Here is a 12,176-nt window from a genome sequence, read left to right as displayed (position 1 = left end):
CAAAGTCAGATTTGTCATCAGTTTATTGGTTAAGGTGCCATTACTGGGCAGTTTCTTCTCAGAGCATCTTATTTGAATTACTGTAGTTATAAAGAATGTCTAATGATGAACTTCATCACAGAAACATGTGCATAATGCAAAGCAGGAGATGTGTGAAGGATGTGAAAAATATGAAGGGATTTCTGGCGGGTTTTTAGAAAGTCCATGGAAACAGTTTTTATCTCAGACAAGCAAGCATATCTCTCCTCCATACCCTTCCCAGCCCTACTTTGCCTGGGTCTGACAGAAAGTGATTTCATCAACTTTCACACTGGCTCCAGATGAACTCTTTCTGAGTGAAAGATGACAGAGAGACAGTACTTCCAGGCTGCTTGCTCCAGAGGCCACATTAGTAATCCCAATGATCACAACTGTTGTTTCCTTTGTGTTGGAAAGACAGCATTGTAGAAGGTTTTGAAAAGATAGTTCAACACTCGTGAGCAAAGTTTTTGAAGGGAGGGTGGATCAGACTTTAACCAGAGTTGCCCCAGAGTAACTTAGAGTCTTGTTACATCTACTTAACTCTTTTAAAAGGCAGTATTGATTTTCATTAGCCAGCCTGATTTCTTTAACAAGTGTCATAAAGCCAATTGAAATACCTGGCTTTTAATGGGATTTTTTATAAATACGTGCTTGGTTTAGCTGTGCTTCACTAACAATGTCTGATAATAGTAGGAAAGTCTGATAATATTAAAATGCATATATGCAAAGATGCCATATTATACTATTTCAAGGAAGCCAGCTGACCATAGACAAAGGGGTAGGGTTAAGTCCCCAAATAGCTTTCTCCTGGGCTGACCCCCCATCTGTCTCGAGCCTTCTAAGTAAAGGCCTCCTCCTGACTGGCATTAATGACAACACCAAAAAGCCCCTGCTTTGCAGCCTGCATCTGAGGATGGACGCCACCCTGACTTGGTGGTCACAAGCTGCTTCCACTCCCCATAGCTTCAGTGGTTTAAAGCAAAACTCCAGAGGAAAGAGGACTGCACTGTTTTAAACTTCTGCTTTAAAAATGAGAACCAGAGGTGAGAAAGCACACTCCAATCACTTTCTGCCCATGACGTAAAAGCAGGGGGCCTGAGTGGCTGCAGTTTATGTCAGCAGATTGTGAACGTCTAGATTTTAGGCAAGTTGCCAACCACTTTCTCTACCTCCAACCTCTGCCCTCACTCACCAAACTGGGTCTTATTTAGAAAGGTGGCAAATTCAGACCTTCATACCCTAAAGCTAAATTCTACATATAGATCCCAACTCTGTCCACCCCTCCGCTGAACTAATGTCCTCCAACAAAGCCATAGTTCCCTGCTTTTCCCCACCGGGGAGGGGCCTGCCTGGTGGTGACAATGAAGGTAGACACAGATCTTTCTAAGAGTGGTCATTGTAACACCTTGCAGATAATATGTGGTAAATATTAGAAAAGTCCCTGGTTCCTCCTCATGCAATGTGGCCTCTGTGAAAAGGATCCTCTTGCTGTTACTCCAGCATTCGAAACCATTTGGTTTTAAGCTCAAACAGCAGGCCCAGTAGAGCAGGAGCCTCAAAAGGAACAGTTCCAATCCAGTGTCTCAGCTTCCTCTTCAGTCCATGTCACAGCATGTCTGAAATCCATCCGAAACCAACTGCTAATGTTTGCCTGTGCTTATCATACTATGTTTTTCTAATACATAAATATATGTATTTCTAAATATATTATAAATACATATATATATATATATATATAGTCATTGCTAGTGTAAGCCAATTAGGATAAATTTGCAAGGGCTAGAAGCTCTTCTATTGAGATAAAAGAACAATTCTGAAATGGAAAGAACACAGCCCAGGATTTCTTTTGCATTCATTACTTTGTTGGAGTTCCTGTATTTGACTTCTCAACATTTTGAGCAGGCAATCTCCTGCTCTCCCCTTCTCTCAATCATTTTTCAATAAGGTCCAATCATGATTTAGCCTCCATTGTATAGGGGGTAACAGTTAAAACACACACACACACCCTACATCTGCTAACTACCAGGAAGCAAAAACAGCAAAATCAAACGCAATATGGGAAAGGGTAAGTTAGTGCTAGTAAAAAAGCATTAAGGATTCCTAATGACAAGAGGAAAGAGCAAGATACATCCCAACATAGTTTAACGAAATTATTTTCCAGGAATAACTAAAGGAGTCCCTAGCTTATCACGATAATGGTTAAAGATTAGTAGAATTAGTAGAAACCTGACTTCATTAATAGATATATTAGGTGGAGAACTGAAACTAAAGAATGGAGAGATGGAGGAAGAAATCATTTTATGAAGCCGTTCTGTAACTGCTCAAGCAGAACAAAACATGACACTATTTTTTATCAGGGAGGCGAATATCACTTTAAAGGCTTTCTTGATCTGAGCTCGGTGACTTTAAACAACTGTTTTGTATTACTAGTTTTTACTTATATGAGTAATACATAAACGCATTTGCTTTTTAAAAATTTTTAAATTACAAGTAATTCTAGAAAATCCTTGATTACTTCCACCCCACCACCTTTGCCCCCAGGTAATCGCTGTTTAACACGTGTCCATCCCAACCTTTTACACATCTTCGTAGAAACTATGGAGTATTACATAAAAGTTATCACACTCTCTGTTGTTCTGCAACTTTGTTTTTTCAACCCAAGAATATGTCTTAGAACTCTATCCATGCTGATAAATATAGATCTGGCTCACTCCTTTTAATGGCTTCGTGGTGTTCCATGCTATGAAAATAGCTCTGTTTATTTAGCTATTCCTCTATGAGTGAATATTTAGGTTGTCTCCAATTTTTCACCACCATAAACACTAATCTAAAGAATGTTCTTGTACAAGCCTCCTTGAGTACTTTATACAAGCATTTCTCTAGAAGAATTGTTGGGTAGTATAGCATGTACATTTTCATTTTTAATACACACTGCCGACTTGTTCCTCAAAATAGCTGTATTGATTTATAGGTCCACCAGTGGTGTAATTAGTGTTGTTTTCCAGTTGTTGCTGGATTTTCTTGTTGTTTATTTGCATTTCCCTGATTAATGAGATTTCACATCATTTCATAGGTATAATGCTCTTTTTATATCTTCTTTTGTGCTTGCCTGTTTATATCCTTTGTCCACTGATCTATTAGGTTACTTGTCATTTTCTTACTGATTCATAGGAGTTTATTTTATCCTTTGTCAGTTGTTAGATTGTAAATATATTTTCATGGTCTGTTGCTTATTTTAGAACTTTTAGTAGTGTCTTTTCTTGTATAGAAATTTTAACGTATGATGTAATCAAAATGATCATTCTTGTGTGTTACAGCTTTTGCTTTTGGTGTCTTTTTAAAGAAGGTCATGGGCTGGCCGGTTAGTTGGTTAAAGTGCAGTGTTGTAACACCAAGGTCAAAGGTTTGGATCCCCATACAGGCCAGATGCGAAAAAAAAAAATTAAAAATTAAGTCTCACCTACCCCTAAGAAGTTAACTACATTATGCTAAATTTTCTTTTAGTTTTTTACAAGATTGTTTTTTAACGTGTGATTTTATTTCTGAACTCGTTGTTCTGTTCCCATGATCTGTTTGTTTTTCCAGTTTCATTAACCACACCGCTTAATTATAAAGTGACTTAGAAACTATCCACACTGCACAGTTTAATACTGTGGGAAAGGCAAGATGGGTCAGTTTGTTCTTTGTGCTTTTGCTCTTCAAATGAGGACCTCAGGGGAATTATTGACACAGAGAGAGGCTTCTTTGTTGCAGCTAAAGGGAATTAACAAATCACTAAATAAGTGTAATCTAACCTCTTCTGATCTCATTTTAGCTTTGAGAGGAAGAGCACCCCATCAAGAGGGGCTATGAGCCATTCACATCTGGCTTAGAACTTTGAATGCATTTATCCAGAGAAGCACAGTTGTGCTTAGTATTTAGGATGTATTGTTGATCCTGTATTAAATGCATGTTCTTATATAAATAGATTTTTGTGAGCAGCCAGACAATCCAAACTTCAATTATAATAGCATTCTGAGAAAATAAATCCAAGTTGCGAAAACAGATGTAAACTTTTGGATGTAACTCTTAGCACCAATTCCACTTACCACATTCCTAAGATATAACCACAAGTGGATATTTTGCACTATAAAGGCAAAATCAGAAGAAACAGCTCCTGACTCTAGAAATCTCTTAACTTTACAGTTAGAAAATTGTAAAATAATACAGCAAATTTTTTAAAATGCATCAAAATTTTTATCCTAAAACTGAATACCTTTAAAAAATGGAGTAGGATCACTACTACAAAGGAGCCTTCACCTTCCTCTCCCCCCAGTAATCCCATAAATTTCTAGACAGACCATGTCTTTTTCATTCTTTGTATCGCTAGAATCTGGCTCAATAACTTGCACATAGTGAGGTTCAAAAAGTATATATGTGTGTGTGTATAAAGAGAGAGAGAGAAAGAGAGTTAAATTCAAGCAAAAGTCATGTTATTTTATTTTATGGCCCTTTCTCCTTTTGTTTTGTTGACCCAAGTCAATTATTTATTTTATTTACCAAATTAGATTCCAGGTACTTTTAGTTATTTTCAAAATCTACTCTTAAAATATCATTTAGAATTTAAGATCTTCAAAAAATATACTGTAGACTCTAGAATGGACACCTTTCATGTGCTAGTAAAGCCTAGGACCCTTTCACAGAAAAATATCTGAAATTACATAAAATATATAGGATTACAATATAAATCAATTATATTAAAATACAGTTATTAAAATATTTTAAAGAACAAACTTGTAATAGTAATATATAAGCTTTTTATTAATGCATCAAATAAGACTTGGTGATGGGACCAATAACTACAGCAATTTTGAAGTAATGATGCATCTAAATAATATTTTGAGATATCTGCAATAACTATTGTGGTGGAAAAGTACCTGTAATTTATACTGGTGGCAAAGTCACAGGTACTATTAACGCTACTGTTGTGGGTTATCTCTATTCATGATGGAAGAAGATGGTAAATCTCAGAAGTTAGTGAAAATGGGCTGGTCCAATGGTAGTGGATTATCAGAACTTACTGACATTAGTGTCACTAAAGTTGGTATACAACCTCTCACTTCTAAATTTGACTGGATAAAAAAACAGTTAATGAAAATAAAGGTATAATTTATTTATCTGATGCAAGCTCACATAAATCCTGATGTCTATCCAGGGATAGAACCCCTGCTCTAGTGGAAATTCCAAAAAAGATCTTCCAAAAACATTTTGAGCAATGAGTAGAGTAATTGTATAGACTCCCAAGGTAATCTACTTAGGACAGGAAGATAGTTACTTTAGTCATTCAACAAATATTTGTTAAGTACCTACCATGTCTCACGTAGGCTTCATCCCTGATGTAACAGAGTTCACAATTTAGTGCAGAAGAATGCAGGTGTTTTGTTTTGTTGAAAAAGAAATATACTGACTTAGGCCTCTATTCTAAAGACTTTGTTTTACAAGTGTTCTTGTTAGAATTTTCTCCTATACATCCATGACCTAAACTCATTTTATGGTTTTTCTTGCATTCGTGTATTATTTAAATTATGAAAATCTCCATTCTAAAAACTTTTTTATGTCAGATACATTATTTTTATAATTATTATAGAGAGAAACTGAGACTTGTTAAAAAATGCCATTGTTATTAGCCATTTCTAGTTTCCTAACATCCAACCTCAGATTATTTTTGGTCTCCAGTTATAATCTTTGGCTACTGTGATGTTCATTGTTTATCTATCCAAATTAGGAAATTCCAAAACAAAGACAATGATTTAATTTACTAATCTTTCAGATCTATAACTCTAAGGTTTTTTTTCCAAATAAAATGAAGGGAAAAGCTTTCATTAATGCAATTATAACACCATGTAATTTTTAAAACTATAACTTTTGTAGGGGTGGTCATACAAGGATACTTCAAGATGTTCATGGAAAAATGGAATTAAAAGATAATACAAAGCTTTCCATGAACGTTTTGAAGACCCTTCATATGTGGCTGGGGGATCAATCATATATGAATTTTTTTTAAATGTCAGCCAGAGCCAAGCTAGACCTCTGTGAAATTCTAGATCCTTCTCTGCCACCTTCTATATGGTAATTCTGTCCCCCAGTGCAGCAAGATGAGGCACACACAAAACACCCGGCCACATCAGCATTTCTCTCTGTGTGCCTTTCAGTGTCAGCTAGAGCTGGTCTAAAATTGCAGTTCTGAAATGTAACACCTGCTAAGCACTAAATCAGATTTCTGGTTCAGAAAACACAAAAGTTATAGTGGTTTGGGGGGAAAAAAAGTTCTGAGAAGCTGATAGGACCAGTAAGCCCTTAACTGAAATTGCGGTGGCACAGGCTCAAGTCACATAATTACTCATCTACAGAAGAGCGCTGTTGCAGAGCAATCCTACTATGCACCCAACAGTGAGAACTTACGTTTAGTCTCATCAGCAATCTAAAAATGGTTCCTAAGTCTACTAAAACAACATTTCCCTTCAAAACAGTCTGAAGAGTTTATATTCTTAACTGAATGTGAGTTACTCTTTACGCCAATACTTTTTGTTTTTCAAAAGAATAGAATTCTACTGCCACCAGGGCCATCTGGGTGTTTGTTGCAACATGTCTGCAAGTGACTCCTAGATTTTCAGCTCCTTGATGCTTTGAAAGGCCAGTTGAGTCCTCAATGAAGCTCCATGGAGCAGCTGGTAGTAAAGGTCTCCACCGTTTGGACACGGGTGGCTGTCTGGCATCCAGCAGACTCTGATTTTATACTTCTCATGAATCCCAGGGATCCTTGATGACCTGTAATTTACTAATTAATTCTTCCAGTAAACATTTCTTGAACACCTACTGTGTGCTCCATGCAGTGGGCATACCACAGTGAATATGCCACAGCCTCTGCCTTTGTGGGTGTCACAGCTTAATTGTGATTTCTGTACTACCCAGTGCAGACACCAATCACAAAGCCTAAAGTCTGGCCCTTAAATGGTCACCAGAATCTTAACATAATGCAACTACAATACCTGTAACTCAACAAAAGCTGAAAGAAGGAGAAGGCAGTTGTAGAAAAACGTTCCTAAACAAAGAATGCTGTGCAATACCAACTGCTGCCCTTGAGTTGATTTTGAAAGTTTTATTTTTCATATTATTAACTCTAAGAGGATTTATTTATATTTCTCATTAGCCCAACTGGGGGGGAAAAAAGCAGCAGAAAATTTTTCTTGACTTCACTGAATGTTCACAATCTATTTATGTTGTAAGATTATTTAGAGAACTGATGAAGTAATTCAAGTCTTGATTTGGGGCCATTCAGAGGATTGCCAGTTATTTCTAAAGGTGCTCCCAAATTCTGGGGTCGGGGTGGAGTGAGGAGAATGAATATAAATATATATTTTAATATCTTACAAAAATAAATATTTGCCAGCTGTGCTTTTAGGAGGTGACCAGAAACAATGCCAAATGAAACATAATAAATAATACAGGGTGGCAACCCTGACACTAGTGAGAACAACTGTTCTAGAAAGTGAGGAGACCTTGAATTCAGCAAAAATCATGAAGAAGAGCATTTTCCAGCATCTGAGCTCATTCCCAAAACAAAAGTGGACCAGTATGATATGTGGAAAGAACATTTTTCTCCAGTGAGAGAAACCTGGATTTGAATCCCAGCGCTACCATGTACTCTGTCAATGGCTTAAGCAAGCTATTTAACCTGCCTGTGTTTTAGTTTCCTCACCTGTAAAATGAGCCTAAAATGATCTCTCCCTCAGGACTGTGGTAAAGATTCCATGAGATAACATGTATAGAGCTCGTAGCACCAAGTGGGTGCATGAAAATGGTAGTGTTCCCCCGCCCCACTCCTTTACCCAAACATGCAAGAGTTGGGTTGTGAGGGGGTTTTGTGGCTGTTGTTTTAAGAGAATAACTCCTGAAGCCTAGCAACTGTGTTCAGAAGACAAGAAGGAACACTGCATAACCAGAGTTTGATTGGCAACCACATTTTCACATTGAATTCTCACATTACTAGATCTTATCTCTGCACATAGTCATTGCCATCTACCTCCCCTTTGACAGTGGTACAAAGGCCAAGATCATTTGGAGTACTCATCAAAAATTCCAGCAAATTTCAACTGATGAGTTGGTAACAACGATTATATGAGACCAGTTCATTTTTTATAAAGAAGTCATGTTCTGCCTTTCCTTCTTGTGTGTATGATTTTAAAAAGCAAAGCCAAATTTTAGAAAAGCAAGAAATTTAATCAAGAACAGTGAGAAGTCATTCACTCATTTATTAAGTATTTAGCATCTACAATGTGCCTGGCACTGTTTGAACCTCTAGGGATTCAGACAGGCAGATATGGGCCCTGCCCTGGTGAAGCTTACACTCCAGTGACTTGAAAGTTGAATCACTATCTTTTTTTTTTTTTTGGTAACATTTGTTTTTATTATGTATAAACTAAAGTGTAAAATGCATTATTTCTGATGACAGAGGGACAAAATGTAAATATGGTGTCCCCTACTTATTGCATATTCTGGATCTGAAGTTCTGGCTTCTAAAATGTATGCTTGGCTCAAAATGCTGTAAGTACCCTCCATATTACTGATTTATACTTAAATTTTTTTTTTCTGAAGATTCTACAGCAGTCCTTGTTATCTGAAGATAATTAGAACCAGAAAAAGGCCATTTAAAGTGAATCTATTTAAATGGGAACCAAAATTTCTTAAGATAATTAAAAAATGCTTTGGGACTTTATCTTGAAAAAATAAACTGAAAATAGGTTTATTTTAGCATATAGTTAGCAAAATTTAAGTGATCATTGTGACCATGGCTAGCTCTTAGAATAAGCAGTGCAAAAATCAAGTCTTGATTGTTTTGAGAGGAATAAATTTTTTGGACAAAATTCAATGTGAATCAGTGTCTTTAGCCCTGAGTACTGTTGGCACCTCCACATGAAGCCAATGACTCTGAAGCAAATGGGACTCAGGACTGGGAAAGGAATAATCCATGCATAATAAAAAGAATCTGACTCCCTTGTGTTCAGATTTCTAATCTCAGTGGGCCTAATTTAAAATGAAAAGTGCCCATTGAAATGCATTGAGCTATTCTGAATTCCAAGTAAATATTCACCGATTAGAATAAGAACAAGTCCCATTGCTTTAGACCAGCATTCTTTTCCATATAGAACCAATTTCCATATAAAACTAATAGCCTCAAGATTATTTCGGAAGCTCACTGTTACAGACACTTGAAACTTGCAACTTGAAAGCAGACCATAATTTAAGGATTTAAAAATATGGAACTGGTTGAGGGGAGTTAACATTCTAATCCCAGTGCCCCACAAACCTCAAACCCTAGATTCAGTTCCGTGCTCACTCACAGACTTGGGAACTTCTCTAGAGCTCAGCTTCCTCTTCCATAAAATGAGAAGGACAATCACACCTGGCAGAGTTGGCCAACTGCTACAGCAAACAACTCAAACTCTCAGTGGCCTGACACAATAAAAGCTTATGTCTTGCTCACATCATAGTTCAGTGCTGGTTGGCGGAGTGGCTAGGTTCTCCCTTATTAATCAGGGACCCAGGCTTTTCCATCAAATGGTCCCAGCACCTCCTAGAGCTTTGTCTTCCTCTGCACTCAGTTGTCAAATGATGGAAGAGAGTATGGGGGCAACATGGGTTTTGTTTTCTATGCCAGGCCCAGAGGGGGTTTCCATCCCTCTCCACATTCCCACAGTCAGGACTCAGTCACGCGGCTGCTCTTATCTGCCGAAAGGCTGGTTAATGACCATGTGCACTGGAGGAAGAGGAAACAGAGTTGGGTGAACACATAGTGGACTTCACCACAATATACTTCTTCCAGAAGCTTGTTTGGATGATTAAGTGAGACAATATATATAAGAACTCACAGAGGTCTCTGGATCAATAAATATTAGCTGTGGGCTGTTACTACTGCACTCCTGTCTAGTCTGAGGCCCATCTCCTCCATTCTGCTCACCCCGGATGAAGCAGAGAAGGCCACAGTGGTGTTTCTTATCTTTATGTTATCTGCAGAGATGACTATAAAAAGAGAAGTTTCAAAGCTGCCCACACCCTTTGTGCCTTTTACCAGGCATCTTAATTTCAATTCATTTTAGATACATTTCATGTAATTGAAATGAGTGGGCAAGAAGAGCCCATCTCTTCATAGCATACTCCCCAAATAATACTGGCTCTTTGGGACTACCATTTCTCAGTATAAGTTTGTTTACTGTTAAATTATACTTAAACTATATGCCTACAAACTATATGACTTAAACTCTGAAAGAAGCTGGCATTCACCAGATGACTCATCCAGCTCTGTTCTCTAATCTATACAGAGTGATTTCTTCTAAACGGTGTAAATCTTATTATACCAACCCCTGCTCAAAATCTTTCACTGTCTTTATTAGTCCGTTTCTGTTGCTTGTAACAAAATACCTGGAACTGGGTAATTTATAAGAAAATGAAATTTATTGCATACAGTTTCAGAAGCTGGAAAGTTCAAAGTCTAGGGAACACATCTAGTAAAGTCCTTGGTGCTGGCGACAGTGACCCAGGGGACTCACATGGCAAAAATGGTGAAGAAGAGAGAAAATAACCTCCTCATTTACTCTCTTTTTGTTTTTTTTATTTATTTATTTTTGAGATTGCTAAATTATATACAAAACCTTAATTTTGTATTCTTATAGGACAATGCAACTATTGGAGTTATCTTTTTTCTTTTTTTAAAAAATTTTTATTGAATCAAAATTGATAGACATATTTTGGGGATTCAGCGTTGAGATATGTTGATCAAATCAATATTACTAGCATATATATTGTTACAAATTATACTTACTCTTTATGCCCCTTGTCCAATCTCACCCCATCCCCCTTACCCTCCCCCCTCACCCCTCCAATTACCCTAGATTTCTTCTCTCCTTCTGAAAGAATAATGGTTACTCTGTTGATTTGTTGCCTAGATGATCTGTCCAATGCTGAGAGGTGTGATCAGGTCTCCCAATATTATCATAGAGCAGATGCTTCTTCTGTTACTCTGGAATGGGCTTTGTGAAGAGAGACATCCTCTTCTTTATCTCTACTGGTGACTCTCTTTCTGTCAATGCACTCCAGTGGTTGGCAGACCATCTGCGTGGTGGTTGTGGCATCTAACCGCTTTAGTGGCAGCCATGGTTATTGTGGTGGCTGTGGTGGGCCACCCACATGGAGTAGATGTTTTTGACATGCTCCTTGGCACTGGCAGTGTGCCTGGTTGTGGGAGGGGGGTCTGGTCCCCGACTCCATACCTCGGGTCCCAGGGCAGGCCCCGAGGTGCTGGTAGAGTGTGCCTGATTGAGGGGAGGAGGGGGATCCGGTCCCCTTCTCCATTCCTCAGGTCACCGGGTGGGTCCCAAGGCACTGGCACGGAGTGCCTGATTGTGGGAGGGGGCATCAGTCCCCATCTCCATGCCTCACATCACTGGGCAGACCCAAGGCACTAGCAGTATGTCTGAGCCAGAACTAATTTTTTTGTCCTTTGCTTACTTCTAAAGTGGGGGAACTTCCTGTGGAAACCAGTACTTGAGCTCTGTGGTTTAGCTAAATTGCTGCTTTGCTGCTGATTCCCTAGGAAAGGCTTCTTGTGCAGCTCAGGGTTTAATGGTTGACTTTACAGGTACTTCCAGCTCTCCAGAGACTCAGTGCACCTGCGTTGTGTAGTAACTCTGATCTGGGCCTGAGTCTTTTCATCAAACCGCACCCCATGCAATTCTACATTCCTGAACAGTCCTCTCTGAGTGGTCCTACACTGATAGGGGTGCAGATCAGCTGTCCTTGCTGTGCTCTAGTGTTCCCCCAGTGGGCCCATCTTCCCCACCGCCCATGCTGCAAACACTTCCCATGGGACGGGCTGTGCACCAGTCCCTTGTGATGACTCACCAGTCTCTGAGTGGCTCCATTTTTTCAGTTGTTGTGGTTCCTTGCTCCTGTGTGGGTCCACAGGAACCCTACTAGTGGTCTTGCTGTCCTGGGGCCCACCTAGGCCCTCTTCTCCACTGCTGCCTCCAAGCAACTCCATCCAAAGGGCATAGCTGTGGCTTTTGCCAGTTCCTGTTCCACATGCTCAGCAGTTCCAGCCTTAAAGCAGAGCAGTTTTT

General features: G+C 38.7%; 1 protein-coding gene across 1 annotated transcript in view; it reads left to right on the top strand.

Annotated features, from left to right (window-relative positions):
- Positions 1-12,176, top strand: part of ANKRD55 (ankyrin repeat domain 55) — an 80,060-nt gene that overhangs the window by 19,536 nt on the left and 48,348 nt on the right. The window lies entirely within an intron of this gene.

The sequence above is a fragment of the Cynocephalus volans genome, chromosome 2 (assembly GCF_027409185.1).
Source record: "Cynocephalus volans isolate mCynVol1 chromosome 2, mCynVol1.pri, whole genome shotgun sequence".
Taxonomy (NCBI): domain Eukaryota; kingdom Metazoa; phylum Chordata; class Mammalia; order Dermoptera; family Cynocephalidae; genus Cynocephalus; species Cynocephalus volans.
Note: the sequence above shows the minus strand (reverse complement) of the source record. Positions and strands in the feature narration are given on the sequence as shown.